Source organism: Triticum dicoccoides, chromosome 3B, assembly GCF_002162155.2.
Source record: "Triticum dicoccoides isolate Atlit2015 ecotype Zavitan chromosome 3B, WEW_v2.0, whole genome shotgun sequence".
In the NCBI taxonomy this organism is placed as follows: domain Eukaryota; kingdom Viridiplantae; phylum Streptophyta; class Magnoliopsida; order Poales; family Poaceae; genus Triticum; species Triticum dicoccoides.
Window position 1 is genome coordinate 521,428,747 of NC_041385.1, and position 18,475 is coordinate 521,447,221.

The window sequence follows — 18,475 nt, forward strand, 5'->3', positions numbered from 1 at the left end:
GATTTGGATCACGACGAGTACGACTCCCTTCACCCCGTTCCCTTGAACGCTTTTGCTCGATCTACAAGGGTATGTAGATGCACTCCTCTCTCTCGTTGCTAGATGAACTCATAGATTGATCTTGGTGAAACCGTAGGATTTTTTTAATTTTCTGCAACGTTCCCCAACAGTGGCATCATGAGCTAGGTCTATGCGTAGTTCTCTTTGCACGAGTAGAACACAAATCTGTTGTGGGCGTAGATGTTGTCAACTTTCTTGCCACTACTAGTCTTATTTTCCTTCAGCGGTATTGTGGGATGAAGCGGCCCAGACCGACCTTACACGTATGCTTATGTGAGACAGGTTCCACCGACTGACATGCACTAGTTGCATAAGGTGGCTAGCGGGTTTTTGTCTCTCCCACTTTAGTTGGAGCGGATTCGATGAAAAGGGTCCTTATGAAGGGTAAATAGAAGTTGACAAATCATGTTGTGGCTTTTTCGTAGGTAAGAAAACGTTCTTTCTAGAACCCTATTGTAGCCACGTAAAAGATGCAACAACAATTAGAGGACGTCTAACTTGTTTTTGCAGCAATTGCTATTGTGATGTGATATGGCCAAAAGTTGTGATGAATGATGAATGATATATTGTGATGTATGAGACCATGTTCTTGTAATAGGAATCACGACTTGCATGTCGATGAGTATGACAACCGGCAGGAGCCATAGGAGTTGTCTTAATTATTGTATGACCCGCATGTCAACGATTTAACGCCATGTAATTGCTTTACTTTATTGCTAAATCGTTAGCTATAGTAGTAGAAGTAATAGTTGGCGAGCAACTTCATGGAGACACGATGATGGAGATCATGACGATGGAGATCATGGTGTCATGCCAGTGACGAAGATGATCATGGAGCCCCGAAGATGGAGATCAAAGGAGCTATGTGATATTGGCCATATCATGTCACTACTATTTGATTGCATGTGATGTTTATCATGTTTGTGCATCTTGTTTACTTAGAACGATGGTAGTAAATAAGATCATCCCTCATAATAATTTCAAGAAAGTGTTCCCCCTAACTGTGCATCGTTGCGACAGTTCGTTGTTTCGAAGCACCACGTGATGATCCGGTGTGATAGATTCTAACGTTCACATAAAACGGGTGTAAGACAGATTTACACATGCAAAACACTTAGGTTAAACTTGACAAGCCTAGCATGTACAGACATGGCCTCGGAACACAGAGACCAAAAGGTCGAACATGAGTCGTATGGAAGATACAATCAACACGGAGATGTTCACCGATGATGACTAGTCCGTCTCACGTGATGATCGGACACGGCCTAGTCGACTCGGATCGTGTAACACTTAGATGACTAGAGGGATGTCTAATCTGAGTGGGAGTTCATTAAATAATTTGATTAGATGAACTTAATTATCATGAACTTAGTCTAAAATCTTTGCAAAAATGTCTTGTAGATCAAATGGTGAACGTTCATGTCAACATGAACTTCAACGCGTTCCTAGATAAAACCAAGTTGCAAGATGATGGCATCAACTATACGGACTGGGTCCGGAACCTGAGGATCATCCTCATAGCTGCCAAGAAAGCATATGTCCTAGAAGGACCGCTAGGTGAAGCACCCATCCCAGAGAACCAAGACGTTATGAATGCTTGGCAGTCACGTGCTGATGATTACTCCCTCGTTCAGTGCGGCATGCTTTACAGCTTAGAACCGGGGCTCCAAAAGCGTTTTGAGCAACACGGAGCATATGAGATGTTCGAGGAGCTGAAAATGGTTTTTCAAGCTCACGCCCGGGTCGAGAGATATGAAGTCTCCGACAAATTCTGTAGTTGTAAGATGGAGGAAAATAGTTCTATCAGTGAGCACATACTCAAAATGTTTGGGTTGCACAACCGCCTATCCCAGCTGGACATTAACCTCCCGGACGAGGCGGTCATTGACAGAATCCTTCAGTCGCTCCCACCGAGCTACAAGAGCTTTGTGATCAACTACAATATGCAAGGGATGGTGAAAACTATTCCTGAAGTATTTTCAATGCTGAAGTCAGCAGAGGTAGAAATCAAAAAGGAACATCAAGTGTTGATGGTCAATAAAACCACCAAGTTCAAGAAAGGCAAGGGTAAGAAGAACTTCAAGAAAGACGACAAGGATGTTGCCGCGCTCGGTAAGCCAGTTGCCAGGAAGAAGTCAAAGAATGGACCCAAGCCTGAGACTGAGTGCTTTTATTGCAAAGGGAAGGGTCACTGGAAACGTAACTGCCCCAAATACTTAGCGGACAAGAAGGAAGGCAACACTAAAGGTATATGTGATATACATGTAATTGATGTGTACCTTACCAGTGCTTGTAGTAGCTCCTGGGTATTTGATACCGGTGCCGTTGCTCATATTTGTAACTCAAAGCAGGAGCTGCGGAATAAGCGGAGACTGGCGAAGGACGAGGAAACAATGCACGTCGGGAATGGTTCCAAGGTCGATGTGATCGCCGTCGGTACGCTACCTCTACATTTACCTACGGGATTAGTTTTAAACCTCAATAATTGTTATTTAGTGCCAAGTTTGAGCATGACCATTGTATCTGGATCTCGTTTAATACGAGATGGCTACTCATTTAAATCCGAGAATAATGGTTGTTCTATTTATATGAGAGATATGTTTTATGGTCATGCCCCGATGGTCAATGATTTATTCTTAATGAATCTCGAACGTAATGTTACACATATTCATAGGGTGAATACCAAAAGATGTAAAGTTGATAACGGTAGTCCCACATACTTGTGGCACTGCCGCCTTGGTCACATTGGTGTCAAGCGCATGAAGAAGCTCCATGCTGATGGACTTTTAGAGTCTCTTGATTATGAATCATTTGATACATGCGAACCATGCCTCATGGGCAAAATGACCAAGACTCCTTTCTCCGGAACAATGGAGTGAGCAACCAACTTATTGGAAATCATACATACTGATGTGTGCGGTCCAATGAACGTTGAGGCTCGCGGAGGATATCTTTATGTTCTCACTCTCACTGACGACTTGAGTAGATATGGGTATGCCTACTTGATGAAACACAAGTCTGAGACCTTTGAAAAGTTCAAGGAATTTCAGAATGAAGTAGAGAATCAACATGACCGAAAGATAAAGTTCTTACAATCAGATCGTGGAGGAGAATATTTAAGTCACGAATTTGGCACACACTTAAGGAAATGTGGAATCGTTTCACAACTCATGCCGCCTGGAACACCTCAGCGTAACGGTGTGTCCGAACATCGTAATCGCACTCTATTGGATATGGTGCGATCTATGATGTCTCTTACCGATTTACCGCTATGATTTTGGGGATACGCTCTAGAGACAGCTACATTCACTTTAAATAGGGCTCCGTCTAAATCCGTTGAGACGACACCGTATGAATTATGGTTTGGGAAGAAACCTAAGCTGTCGTTTCTAAAAGTTTGGGGATGCGATGCTTATGTCAAGAAACTTCAACCTGAAAAGCTTGAACCCAAGTCGGAAAAATGCGTCTTCATAGGATACCCTAAGGAAACCATTGGGTATACCTTCTACCTTAGATCTGAAGGCAAGATCTTTGTTGCCAAGGACGAATCCTTTCTGGAAAAAAAAGTATCTCTCGAAAGGAGTAAGTGGGAGGAAAGTAGAACTCGATGAAGTACTACCTCTTGAACCGGAAAGTAGTGCAGCTCAGGAAAATGTTCCTGTGGTGCCTACACCGATTGGAGAGGAAATTAATGATGATGATCAAGGTACTTCGGATCAAGTTGCTACTGAACTTCGTAGGTCCACAAGGACACGTTCCACACCAGAGTGGTATGGCAACCCTGTCGTGGAAATCATGTTGTTAGAAAACGGTGAAACTTCAAACTATGAAGAAGCGATGGCGGGCCCAGATTCCAACAAATGGCTTGAAGCCATGCAATCCGAGATAGAATCCATGTATGAAAACAAAGTATGGACTTTGACAGACTTGCTCGATGATCGGCGAGCGATAGAAAACAAATGGATCTTTAAGAAGAAGACGGACGCGGATGGTAATGTTACCATCTATAAAGCTCGACTTGTTGCTAAGGGTTATTGACAAGTTCAAGGGGTTGACTACAATGAGACTTTCTCTCCCGTAGCAAAGCTGAAATCCGTCCGAATCATGTTAGCAATTGCCGCATACTATGATTATGAGATATGGCAGATGGACGTCAAAATGGCATTCCTTAACGGCTATCTTAAGGAAGAACTATATATGATGCAGCCGGAAGGTTTTGTCGACCCTAAGAATGCTAACAAGGTATGCAAGCTCCAGCGATCCATTTATGGACTGGTGCAAGCATCTCGGAGTTGGAACATTTGCTTTGATGAGATGATCAAAGCGTTTGGGTTTACGCAGACTTATGGAGAAGCCTGCGTTTACAAGAAAGTGAGTGGGAGCGCCGTAGCATTTCTCATATTATATGTAGATGACATACTTTTGATGGGAAATGATATAGAACTCTTGGACATCATTAAGGCCTACTTGAATAAGTGTTTTTCAATGAAGGACCTTGGAGAAGCTGCTTACATATTAGGCATCAAGATCTATAGGGATAGATCGAGACGCCTCATAGGTCTTTCACAAAGCACATACCTTGATAAGATATTGAAGAAGTTCAATATGGATCAGTCCAAGAAAGGGTTCTTGCCTGTATTGCAAGGTGTGAGATTGAGCTCGGCTCAATGCCCGACCACGGCAAAAGATAAAGAAGAGATGAGTGTCATCCCCTATGCCTCTGCCATAGGATCTATTATGTATGCCATGCTGTGTACCAGACCTGATGTAAACCTTGCCGTAAGTTTGGTAGGAAGGTACCAAAGTAATCCCGGCAAGGAACACTTGACAGCGGTCAAGAATATCCTGAAGTACCTGAAAAGGACAAAGGACATGTTTCTCGTCTATGAAGGTGACGAAGAGCTCGTCGTAAAGGGTTACGTCGATGCTAGCTTCGACACAGATCTGGATGACTCTAAGTCACAAACCGGATACGTGTATATGTTGAATCGTGGAGCAGTAAGCTGGTGCAGTTGCAAGTAGAGCGTCGTGGCGGGATCTATATGTGAAGCGGAGTACATGGCAGCCTCGGAGGCAGCACATGAAGCAATATGGATGAAGGAGTTCATCACCGACCTAGGAGTCATACCCAATGCGTCGGGGCTGATCACTCTCTTTTGTGACAACACTGGAGCTATTGCCCTTGCCAAGGAGCCCAGGTTTCACAAGAAGACCAGGCACATCAAGCGTCGTTTCAACTCCATGTGTGAAAATGTTCAAGATGGAGACATAGATATTTGCAAAGTACATACGGATCTGAATGTCGCAGATCCGTTGACTAAACCTCTTCCGCGAGCAAAACATGATCAACACCAGAACTCTATGGGTGTTCGATTCATCACAATGTAACTAGATTATTGACTCTAGTGCAAGTGGGAGACTATTGGAAATATGCCCTAGAGGCAATAATAAAAGGATTATTATTATATTTCCTTGTTCATGATAATTGTCTTTTATTCATGCTATAATTGTGTTATCCGGAAATCGTAATACATGTGTGAATACACAGACCAATATGTCCCTAGTGAGCCTCTAGTTGACTAGCTCGTTGATCAACAGATAGTCATGGTTTCCTGACTATGGACATTGGATGTCATTGATAACGAGATCACATCATTAGGAGAATGATGTGATGGACAAGACCTAATCCTAAGCATAGCACAAGATCGTGTAGTTCGTTTGCTAGAGCTTTTCCAATTCAAGTATCTTTTCCTTAGACCATGAGATCGTGTAACTCCCGGATACCGTAGGAGTGCTTTGGGTGTACCAAACGTCACAATGTAACTGGGTGACTATAAAGGTAGGGAAAACTTTGTTTTTGCCACTCTAGTTTTTGCCAACTTTGCTTATGCCACTCTAGAATTTGACATTTCACTTTTGCCACTCTTAGCTTTTGACAATATATCACTTTTGCCATTCTGTGGCAAAAGCAAAAAATTTAGAGTGGCAATTGTGATACATGTCAAAAGCTAAGAGTGGCAAAAGTGAAATAAAAAATTATTGTTTTTGCCACGGAATGGCATTTGTGATGTATTGTCAGAAGCTAAGAGTGGCAAATGTGAGATGTCAAATTCTAGAGTGGCATAAGAAAAGTTGGCAAAAACTAGAGTGGCAAAAACAAAGTTTTCCCATAAAGGTATACTACGGGTATCTCCGAAAGTGTCTGTTGGGTTGACACGGATCAAGACTGGGATTTGTCACTCCATATGATGGAGAGGTATCTCTGGGCCCACTCGGTAATGCATCATCATAATGAGCTCAAAGTGACCAAGTGTCTGGTCACGGGATCATGCATTACGGTACGAGTAAAGTGACTTGCCGGTAACGAGATTGAACGAGGTATTGGGATACCGATGATCGAATCTCGGGAAAGTAACATACCGATTGACAAAGGGAATTGTATACGGGGTTGCTTGAATCCTCGACATCGTGGTTCATCTGATGAGATCATCGAGGAGCATGTGGGAGCCAACATGGGTATCCAGATCCCGCTATTGGTTATTGGCCGAAGAGCCGTCTCGGTCATGTCTACGTGTCTCCCGAACCCGTAGGGTCTACACACTTAAGGTTCGGTGACGCTAGGGTTGTAGAGATATTAGTATGCAGCAAACCGAAAGACTATCTAATTTTGTAGGGATAACGTTCTTTAGCATTGGTATTTTGAAAGACATGATTGTTTGTTGGGATGCCTGAGTATTAAATTCTTTTATGTCAAATGATAGACTATTGCTTTGAATCACTCATGTCTTAATATTCATGCCATGATTAGATATATGATCAAGATTATGCTAGGTAGCATTCCACATCAAAAATTATCTTTTTTATCATTTACCTACTCGAGGACGAGCAGGAATTAAGCTTGGGGATGCTGATACGTCTCCGTCGTATCTATAATTTTTTATTGTTCCATGCCAATATTATACAACTTTCATATACTTTTGGCAACTTTTTATACTATTTTTGGGACTAACATATTGATCCAGTGCCCAGTGCCAGTTCCTGTTTGTTGCCTGTTTTTTGTTTCGCAGAAAATCCATATCAATTGGAGTCCAAACGGTATAAAGATTGACGAAGATTATGTTTGGAATATTTATGAATTTTGGGAAGTGGAATCAACGTGTGACAATGCTTGAGGGGCCCACGAGGCAGGGGGCACGCCCCTGACCATCGTGGACACCCCATGAGGCGGTTGTTGCCCTTCTTTCGCCGCAAGAAAGCTAATATCCGTGAAAAAATCGTGTTCAAAGTTTCAATCCAATCGGAGTTATGGATCTCCAGGAATATAAGTGAAGGAGTCCTGGATTAGGGGATATCCGGATAGCCGGACTATATACATTGTCCGGACTATTGAAGCGTGAAGATACAAGACACAAGACTCCGGCCCGTGTCCGGATGGGACTCTCCTTTGCGTGGAAGACAAGCTTGGTGTTCCGGATATTATATTTCCTTCCTTGTAACCGACTCCATGTAAACCCTAGCCTTCTTCGATGTCTATATAAACCGGAGAGGATGGTCCTTAGAAGGCCGATCACAATTACAACCATACCATCATAGGCTAGCTCTTAGGGTTTAGCCTCTACGATCTCGTGGTAGATCTACTCTTGTACTACTCATATCTTCAATATTAATCAAGCAGGAAGTAGGGTTTTACCTCCATCGAGAGGGCCCAAACCTGGGTAAACATTGTGTCCCTTGCTTCCTGTTACCATCAGCCTAAAACGCACAGATCGAGACCCCCTACCCGAGATCTGCCGGTTTTGACACCGACATTGGTGCTTTCATTGAGAGTTCCTCTGTGTCGTCGCTTCGAGGCCTGATGGCGTCTTCAATCGACAACAACACGGTCCTGGGGGAGACTTGTTTCCCCGGACAGATCTTTATGTCCGGCGGCTTCACACTGCGGGCCAATTTGCTTGGTCATCTGGAGCAGATCGACAGCCGCACCCCTGGCCACCAGGTCAGATTCGGAAACTTGAACTACATGGCGGATATTCGCGGGGACTTGATCTTCGACGGATTCGGGCCTGTGCCAGAAGCGCCGGACAGTCATGACGAGCACGGCCTAGACCTGCTGTCGGACAATGCTCGGGATACCATCCCCACAGTAGCCCCGGATCTAAATCTGGAATAGGTTGCGTTGCCTAAGGATGGAGGGGTGGACCCCGCCCCACGGGCCGCATACTCATCGGCGGTGGAGCCGAACACAGGTCTCACCTCTATTGAGGCCTGTAACCTCGGGCCCCGGACTCGTATCCGGTTGTTGGTCCTGGTCCGCATACCCCCGAGCCAGTCGGGCCAAGTTGGGCTCCGGTAATGGAGTTTACCATTGCGGACATCTTACAGCACTCGCCCTTTGGCGACATGCTGAACTCATTAAAGTCTCTCTCTTTGTCAGGAGACTCTGGGCCGAACTATGTCCAGCCTGAGTGGGAAGCAGGTGTTGAAGGAATTCGTTGCCCACCCACCACCCACTTCATTGCCGCGATCGATGATTTAACCGACGTTCTTGATTTCGACTCCGAAGACGTCGACGGTATGGACGACGATGAAGGAGAAGCTTCAGAATCTTTGGGGTGCGGGACTACTACCTTGTCACACGATATATACATGGTGGATACGCCCAAGAAGGACGACGACAATAATCCGGATGATAAAACACCCGGTCAAAAGCCAAAATGACGGTGCAGACGCTGCTCAAAGTCCAACAACAATAAAAATGGCGACAAGAGCGCAAGAAGGATCGATATACCAGTAAACCCCGAAGGCAGTAACGACCACATGGACCCAGTGATGGAGCAGGACGAGCCAGGTCACGCCAAACCGAGTTCGGAGCAAATACCCGATCACAATGATCCAGAGGGACGAGCTCATGAAACCGCCCCAGAACAGGAACACAGTCTGGACGACGATGCATTCACCATTCCGGACGAACGAGTGGAACGAGACAACCTCCACCGAAAACTTATGGCCACAGCAAGAAGTCTAAAGAAGCAAAAACAACGGCTTAAAGCCGCATAGGAAAAGCTCAGTCATAGATGGAATAAAGTGCTAGACACCGAAGAAAGATATGGCGACGATCGCCATACAAAAAGCTATCCAAAACACAAGCTACTGCTAGAATTCGATGACGAGGCCGTTCCACCAAAGAATAATACGACCAGGAGACCAGACGTACCGCTTCACAACCACAACAGAGCGGCTACTGACGCCGCCCACGATCTGCGTGAGCATCTGGATAAGAAAGCCGGTGCAGCCAGGTCCATCTATGGATCTAAGGGACACACCCCGGCGAGGGACTATGGTCACCCAAGCGCTCATGCAACCCAAATACCAGTTCGGAATAAGCACTGGACATAACAACAACCGACTGCATGCCACAACGCGCCCAGATACAGAGGGGCTGCTCACCCCCTATCCTTCACCGAAGAAGTACTGGACCATGAATTCCCACAAGGCTTTAAACCTGTGAACATAGAGTCATACGACGGAACGACAGACCCAGGGGTCTGGATCGAGGATTTTATCCTGCATATTCACATGGCTCGTGGGAATGACCTCCACGCCATCAAATACCTTCCCCTCAAGTTGAAGGGACCAGCTCGACACTGGTTGAAAAGCCTCCCCGAAAATTCAATCGGGAGTTGGGAGGAACTCGAGGACGCTTTCAGGGCCAACTTTCAAGGGACTTATGTCTGGCCTCCGGATGCAGACGATCTAAGTCACATAATCCAACAACCCGGAGAGTCCGCCCACAAGCTTTGGAACAGATTCCTCAGTAAAAAGAATCAAATAGTCAATTGTCCGGACGCTGAAGCCTTAACATCATTCAAACACAGCATCCGCGACAAGTGGCTCGCCCGGCACCTCGGCCAAGAAAAGCCAAGGACAATGGCAGCCTTAACAGGCCTTATGACCCGCTTTTGCGCGGGTGAAGATAGCTGGTTAGCCCGTAAAGGCACCAGCGACCCCAACACATCCGAAATAAGGGATGGCAATGGGAAGCCACAGCGTAATAAACACAAATGCCAAAACAACAAAGAGAGCCCGGATAACACAATGGTCAATGCCGGATTCAGGGGCTCTCGACCTGATCAGCAAAAGAAGCCATTTAAAGGCAGTAAAGAGGGACCGTCCGGTCTGAACAGAGTCCTGGACAGACTATGCCAAATTCATGGCACCCCGGAGAAACCCGCAAACCACATGCATAGAGAATGCTGGGTCTTCAAGCAGGCCAGCAAATTAAATGCCGAACACAAGAGGAGGGAAACACCAGGTGAAGACGAGGAAGAACCTCGCCAGCCGAACACTGGGGGACCGAAAAAATTCCCGCCAGAGGTTAAAACAGTAAACATGATCCACGCGACTCACACATTCACGAGAAGGCACGAACGCGCGCTCAGAGACACGCACGATGTAAAGCCCATCATACCCACATCTAAATTCTGGATGTCTCGTCCGATCACTTTCGATCACATGGACGGCCGAACTAGTATTCGATGCGGAGGATCAGAGGCCTTGGTGCTAGACCCAATAATAGACGGATACCGTCTCACCCGCGTCCTCATGGACGGTGGCAGTAGTCTCAATTTAATATACGAGGACACTGTCCACAGAATGGGGATAAACCCATCCAGAATTAGCCAAAGCAACACCACCTTTGAAGGGTGATACCAGGTGTTGAAGCCTATGGCAGGGGCTCCGTTGTGCTGGAAGTAACACTCGGCTCCCCAGGTAACTCCAGAAGCGAAGAACTACTCTTCACCATCGCACCCTTCCAAAGCGGCTATCACGCATTGCTTGGAAGAGCGGCTTTCGCCCGCTTCAACACATTGCCGCACTATGGCTACCTTACACTCAAGATGCCCCGTCCACGTGGCATCATCACCGTTAGCGGAATCACAGAGCGCTCTTCACGCACAGAGGAACACGCGACGGCCATAGCGGCCGGATTGTAAGCGGCCTCCAATATCAAAAAACGTAACTGGTCATTACGACCACAGACACGGTTATACGAGTCCGTAGCTCGAATAAAACTGAACCAGGGCACCGTATATGTACTCCCATAACGGATACCAGGGGCTATAAATATATAATGCAGCCCCACATCTGGCTCAACCTTACTGGCAGGCCAATATCTTACACTTTTATTATCAATCGCATACTTACGTTGTAATCTCCTACGAGTTTTCTTTTTCCACAGACAACGTTCGTGTGATACCCTTCCAGGATACGGCACAACAGAGACAAAGGCGCAGACGTGCAGCAGGGCCTCGTTTAACATGTTTCTTTTTAGATTAAGCCCCTGTGTAAACCTTTTCTACTGCCTCTTGTTGTTTAACCATCCCATGGGTTCCATATCCAGAGAGGATACTGCCGTTATTGGCATCTCGCCACGATAGATCAATCGCACGTACCTGGAACTTTAGCGTTTATAACAGGCTTTCTTCAGCCTGTTTTCTTTTACAAAGACCGAATACCTTCGGGAGTGTTCGGCGTCACGAGTTTGGCCTTATATGCATCAGCTCTGAATCATGTCTTTGGTCAAATGTTGGGTTTGCCCGGCTCCTGGGTTTGCCGCCTTATGTTCCGTTATTATCGGCTAAGGCGGTCAAAGGAGAACTACTACGATTGTGCCCTAGTTATTCCGGATGAGCACCTGAGTCGAGAAAGCCGAAAACTAACTGTCATGATACAGCGAGAGACTGTTCAACCACTTGAAGACTCACCGGAATCTTTAAGGATTCCTCCGCATTAACGAAGGGCCGTTTCCCGGCCATGTACATACGCGCCCGTATTCGGATGCAGGTGAATGTACCAGGGGCTACATAGTAGCCCCACTGTTAGACCCCCATGGCTAAGCGAAAGTGTTAGAACTATATAGTCTGGTTTCCTAGTTCGACGTGCGATCACCACCTTAATGGACCAAGACGTTGTGTAACGCCCCGGATCCGATGCGCCAGGTGTCTGCCAGTTATTCGCCGTCGTTGCCATGTCATGTGCTTGTGTGCTGCATTTTATCATGTCATCATGTGCATTTCATTTTGCATACGTGTTTGTCTCATGAATCCGAGCATTTTCCCCGTTGTCCGTTTTGCAATCCGGCGCTCCTATGCCCTCGGGCGTTCCCCTTTTCTCTCCTATTGTGAGTGGGTATTAAAATTTCTCGGAATGGACCGAGGCTTGCCAAGTGGCCTTGGTATACCACCGGTAGACCGCCTGTCAAGTTTCGTGCCATTTGGAGGTCGTTTGGTACTCCAACGGTTAACCGGGTAACCGCAAACCCTCCTTTCTCTTTGCAGCCCAACACCCCTTCCAAAGTGGCCCAAAACCCATCTAACTCCCCTCCATGCTCTCGGTCGTTCGATCACGACCGCGTGGCCGAAAACCGCTCCTCATTTGGACTCTCCTAGCTCCCTCTACCTATATAAAGGCCCTCCCCTTCCATTTTCGCGGATCAAATCCACCCTAACCCTAGCAGTCTTCCTCCTCGCGCCACCGGACATGTCCATCAGCGCCGGACATGTCCGCCGGACACGTCGCCCCGACGAATCAGAGCGCGACACGTCACCCTGCCGCACGCCTCCATGTCATCGCCGTCCGTCCCACGTGCCGCCGCGGCCCGCGCGGCCCGAGGCCGGCCCGCCCGGGCCCGGATGCGCCGCCGCCGCCCGGATCCGTGCCCGCGCAGGCCCGGCCACCTCCCGCGCCGCTACCCGGAGCCCGCCGCCGGTCGCCGCTCGCCGGACCAGCCGCCGCATCGCCCCACGCGCCTTCTGCCGGCGCCAGCCTTCGCCGACCGCACGAGCCCGCGCCCGCGCTCGCCGCCCCCGCGCCTCCCTGCCATCTCCGTGGAGCTCCTGCCGGCGCCCGAAGGAGCTGCCCCGTCGCCCGCGCCGGAGCGCCTCGCCGCCCCGCCGTCATGCTTCTTCGCCGCGCCGCCCCGGAGCGCCCGACCTCGTCGCCCTCGTCCTCCGACCCGCGCCGCCGCCCTCGGCCTTCGCCGCCGCCTCGCCGCCTCCCCGGAGCTCCTCGCCGGCGCTGCGCATGGCCGACCGGGAGGAGCCCCGATCCGCCGTCGCGTCCTCCGCGTGGGCTCGCGACCGGCCCAGCTTCGCCTCGGCCCAGCCGCGCCCCGGCCTGCCTCACCTTCCCGCTTCCGGGCCGAGCCCATGGGTGAGCTTTGCCCCTATCCCGCGCCCTGTGCGTCATATAGCCATATAGCGCCCGTCTGTTTTTTTTCCAGTAAACTGCTAAGTCCCAGGTTACTGTCATTTTTATGCCATGTTCATGCCATCATATCTCTGCATCCGTAGCTCCGTTTTGTGCGTGTAATATGTCAAATTGTTTGTCTCAACGAGTACATCATTCCATTCCATTGCATCATATTCATTTGTGGTCATCTTGATGCCTGAATCATTGTTGTAAGAGTGCTTCATGATGTTTTCTTCTGTCTATTATCAGAACGAGCTCTTTTGTCATTTTTGCCATGATTGATGTGTGCATCCTATGAGGTTGATGTCTACATGTGTTTTGATCTATGCTATGTCTTCTTTACAGAGGTGTTTACCATGTATTTTTGTGATCAATGTGGTGACTAGCACAAGCATGCAAACTAGGCTTCGTGATGTTGCTGATTTTAGTCCCTGTTCTGCTGTTATTTTCATGCCATGTAAACATGATGCTACAGAGAGATCCATGCATATTTTGAGATACTTCAGTAAGGGTGTTTTGAACATATGGTTATTTCTATCCATTCATGCCCTTTGTTGCAATTATGGAGTAGCCTAGCATGTCATTTTCGTGCTCTACTTTTGCTTCAAAATGTTTCCTGGCAGATTGTTTACTTGTTATTCAATTTGGCCAAGGTTGTTATAGTTGATCCTTACATGCTATGGACTTGTTCTTGACTTGGTTTGTTTCACAAACATGTCTTCTTGATGATGCTATGCTTATCTTGTCATGCAATGACTTGTGGTGAGTGAATCGAGCTTGTTAAGTAGTGTACATAATGTTGCTGTTTTGCTAGGCTGAATCTGTTATTCTGTGATGCTATATAAACATGTTGCTACTAATCATTCTGTGCATAATCTGGAGATGTTCTATAAACATGTTTTGATCTACATGTCATCCTCTATCCATACATGCCCCTGGTTGCATTTATAGGTTGCTGTAGCTTGTTGTAATCTTGCTCTAAAGTTGCTTCATAATGTTGCTGTCAGCCTGTTTACATCAAGTTCAGTTGTTTACATGTGTTTTGCTAGTGATCCATGCATCCTATGACCTTGCTATTGCCGTGCTTAGCTTCACAAACATGTCTTCTTACTGTTGGTTGCCTTGCCATGCCATGTATTGCTCTGTAGTGAGTTGCACAAGCTCATCTACATGCCTTCATAATTCTGTTTCTGCCATGTTTGAATCTGTATTATAACTTGCTATGTTTACGTGGGTGCCATCATATTTTCTGATCCTTTTTTGGCTTATGGTTAGTAAGGGACTTTTGATCTATGCTTTGAGTAGATTCATGCCATGCCTTTGTTTGCCATGATAAGTTCCTGTAACATGTTGTTTGATAGCTCTGAACATTGCATCGTGATGTTATTTTCTGCAAAGTCTAGAATTGTTATAACTTGCAATCTTACCATGTGTGTTTGAGTATGTTCTGGTGATTTCTAGAGATAGCTCAGTGTTCATGTTTTGTAATGCTTTACCTGTACATCATGCCCATGTCTTTTGTTTTCTTGTTGAGGTCCTGTAGCATGTTGTTTTGATGCTTGCAATATGCCTAGTTGCTGTTTTGGACAGATTGTTGCTATAACTTGTATAGTGTGCATGTGTTGAACCGTTGCTCCGTTTTGAGTGTGCTCTATATGTAACTTGCTTAGAATTGCATGTAGTTTCATATTATCATGTTGCATCCTTGTTTTGAGGTGTTTGCTTGATGTTTGGGTGCATTTTGCATCAATGCCATGTTTAACTTGTTTTGCTCATATCTTCTAGGCCGTAGCTTCGAACTAAATGAACTTCATATGTAACTTGACTAGAATCTCGTGTAGATCATATTTATGCATCTTAACTTGCTGTTTAACAACTTGAACATAAGGTTTATTCAGATCTGGACCAATTTCGAAATATGCATATGAGGACTTACCGCAATTGTTATATGTTGTTCCCGGCCTCATTTAAACTTGCCTTGATGTGTTGCTCTTGTTTGCATCATCTTTTGCCATGAGTAGCTTCATGTAGTCTTGTCTTGCAACCTGCTTGTTTGTGCATCATGCCTTGCTTATGTGTGGTGTGTTTACCATGTTGTGTGCTTCTTCTCGATAGTTCCTGTATCGTTGCGATCGTGAGGATTTGTTCGTCTATGCTTGGTTCGTCTTCGCGGCTTCCTCTTCTTCATGGACTCGTTCCTCTTCCTTGCGGGATTTCAGGCAAGATGACCGCTACCATGGATCTCACTACTATCATTGCTATGCTAGTTGCTTCATTCTATCGCTATGCTGCGCTACCTATCACCTGTTTATCAAGCCTTCCCATATTGCCATGAACCTCTAACCTTTGACACCTTTCCTATGCAAACCATTGTTTGGCTATGTTACCGCTTTGCTCAGCCCCTCTTATAGCATTGCTAGTTGCAGGTGAAGTTGAAGATTTCTCCATGGTGGACAGGATTTTGGTTGGGATATCACAATATCTCTTATATTATTAATGCATCTATATACTTGGTAAAGGGTGGAAGACTCGGCCTTTTGCCTGGTGTTTTGTTCCACTCTTGCCGCCCTAGTTTCCGTCATACCGGTGTTATGTTCCCGGATTTTGCATTCCTTACGCGGTCGGGTGATTTATGGGACCCCCTTGACAGTTCGCTTTGAATAAAACTCCTCCAGCAAGGCCCAACCTTGGTTTTACCATTTGCCTCACCTAGCCCTTTTCCCTTGGGAGTCGCGCTCTCGAGGGTCATCTTTATTTTATCCCCCCCGGGCCAGTGCTCGTCGTGAGTGTTGGTCCAACCTGTCAACCGCCGGTGGCCACCAGGGGCAACTCTGGGCTGGCCTACCGGAAGTTTGGACAATCCGGTGTGCCCTGAGAACGAGATATGTGCAGCTCCTATCGGGATTTGTCGGCACAACGGGAGGCTTTGCTGGTCTTGTTTTACCATTGTCGAAATGTCTTGTAAACCGGGATTCCGAGTTTGATCGGGTCTTCCTGTGAGAAGGTCTATTCCTTCGTTGATCGCGAGAGCTTGTCATGGGCTAAGTTGGGACACCCCTGCAGGGTATAATCTTTCGAAAGCCGTGCCTGCGGTTATAGGCAGATGGGAATTTGTTAATGTCCGGTTGTAGATAACTTGAAACCAGATTCGAATTAAAACGCATCAACCGCGTGTGTAGCCGTGATGGTTTCTTTTCGGCGGAGTCCGGGAAGTGAACACGGTTTCTGAGTTATGTTTGACGTAAGTAGGAGTTCAGGATCACTTCTTGATCATTGCTAGTTGACGACCGTTCCACTTGCTCTCTTCTCGCTCTTATTTGCGTATGTTAGCCACCATACTTGCTTAGTCGCTGCTGCAGCCTCACCACTTTACCCTTTCCTTTCCCTTTAAGCTTTGCTAGTCTTGATACCCATGGTAATGGGATTGATGAGTCCTCGTGGCTCACAGATTACTACAACAACAGTTGCAGGTACAGGTTGTGCGATGATCATGACGCGAGAGCGATGCTTGCTTGCGTTGAGTTCTTCTTCTGCTTCTTCGATCAAGGGATAGGTTCCAGGTCGGCAGCCTGGGCTAGCAGGGTGGATGTCGTTTGAGTTTCTGTTTGTGTTTCATCCGTAGTCGGATGATGCTCTTATGTATTGTAATGTTGTATTCGTGTGGCATTGTATGCCTGATGTATGTATCCCCATCTATTATGTAATGTTGATGTAATGATATCCACCTTGCAAAAGCGTTTCAATATGCGAGTCTATCCTTGGTGGGACCTTCGAGTTCCTTTTGGATAGGGTCGCATATTTGGCGTGACACGTTGGATCAAGTGTGATTAAGCATATTGCTCGCGAACACCCCCACATAGTATGCATGGGGGCTGAAGCCAACGACTGCTAACTTTCAGACTACTCATATCTATATAAAAACGGCCGCAAAGGGGATACAATCATACTTCCGGGCAAAAAGTATAAATATAGCCTCATAATCAAAATAAACATTGTTTTTTACAATTATTCGACTTATCACTCGAACAAGACATTCTTCGAGCACTACGCCTCTATTAGGTGGGCACCTTCTGTGACCTGCGCCAAGTAGTGCTCGGCCGGATATTGGCCTCTTGCCGGATCCTGGGTCGCTATAATGGTGGCCTCCATATCCGTCCAATAGGCTTTAACGCGGGCAAGAGCCATCCGCGCACCCTCTATGCACACCGACCTCCTCATGGCGTCAATCCGAGACACGGCCCCATGGAATTGCTACACCAGACCAAAGTAGCTGTCCGGCTTAGGCCCCTTCGGCCAAAGATGGTCTATTACAGACCGCATTGCAAGCCCGGACAGCTTGTGGAGCTCTGCCACATCAGCCACCTTCTCATTCAGCGGCAGCGGGCGACTGGGAGCATTGAACTGCGACCAGAAAAGCTTCTCCACTTCTTTATCACCTTGACCCTCGAAGAACTTAGCAGCGTCAGCTGTACTATTCGCCAAGTCCGCATATGCGTCTACAGAACTCCAGCGCCCAGCCAGGGGAGCATACTTCGGATCCAAAAACTTTGTCCGCAGTAAGTAGGAGCCCCCAGCCACGATTTTGTCGGCCTGTTGGAGCTCCTTCCGCATACCCCGGACCTCAGTACGCATCTCCTTGGCGGCATTAAGAGCCTTGTCCAGCTCGGTCGAACTAGCCTTATTCTCCTTTTCAAGGAGTACATACCGGTCGGTGACATTTTTCAACTCCCCAGCCATTTCAGCTATCTTTTCCTCGCTTCGGCGATGAGCAGCCTGTTCGGCTCTCAATTCTTCGGCCGCCTTTAGGGCAGCCGCATTGCTAGCCCGAGCTTGTTCCTTGACCTGAACAAGTTCCGCCCTCAGGGCCTCCACGGCAGCAGCACCATCTGCAGTACAAACACATTGCATTAATATTATACCCCTCTCGCATTTTCCTATGCATCATAATAAGGGAAGTAGGGCACATACCCTGTGACTCTTCCAGCCGTTTGTTTACCAGCGTGATATCGGCATCAATAGATCCGATTTGCCTGCTCAATCCGGCAACTTCAACAGACTGGTCGGCTGCCGGATCCTTATATACCTGCGCACATGTACGGCACAACCATTACTATATGATCCCCCGTTTGCCGCCTATGGCGGGCAACCAGAGTCTCAGGGGCTA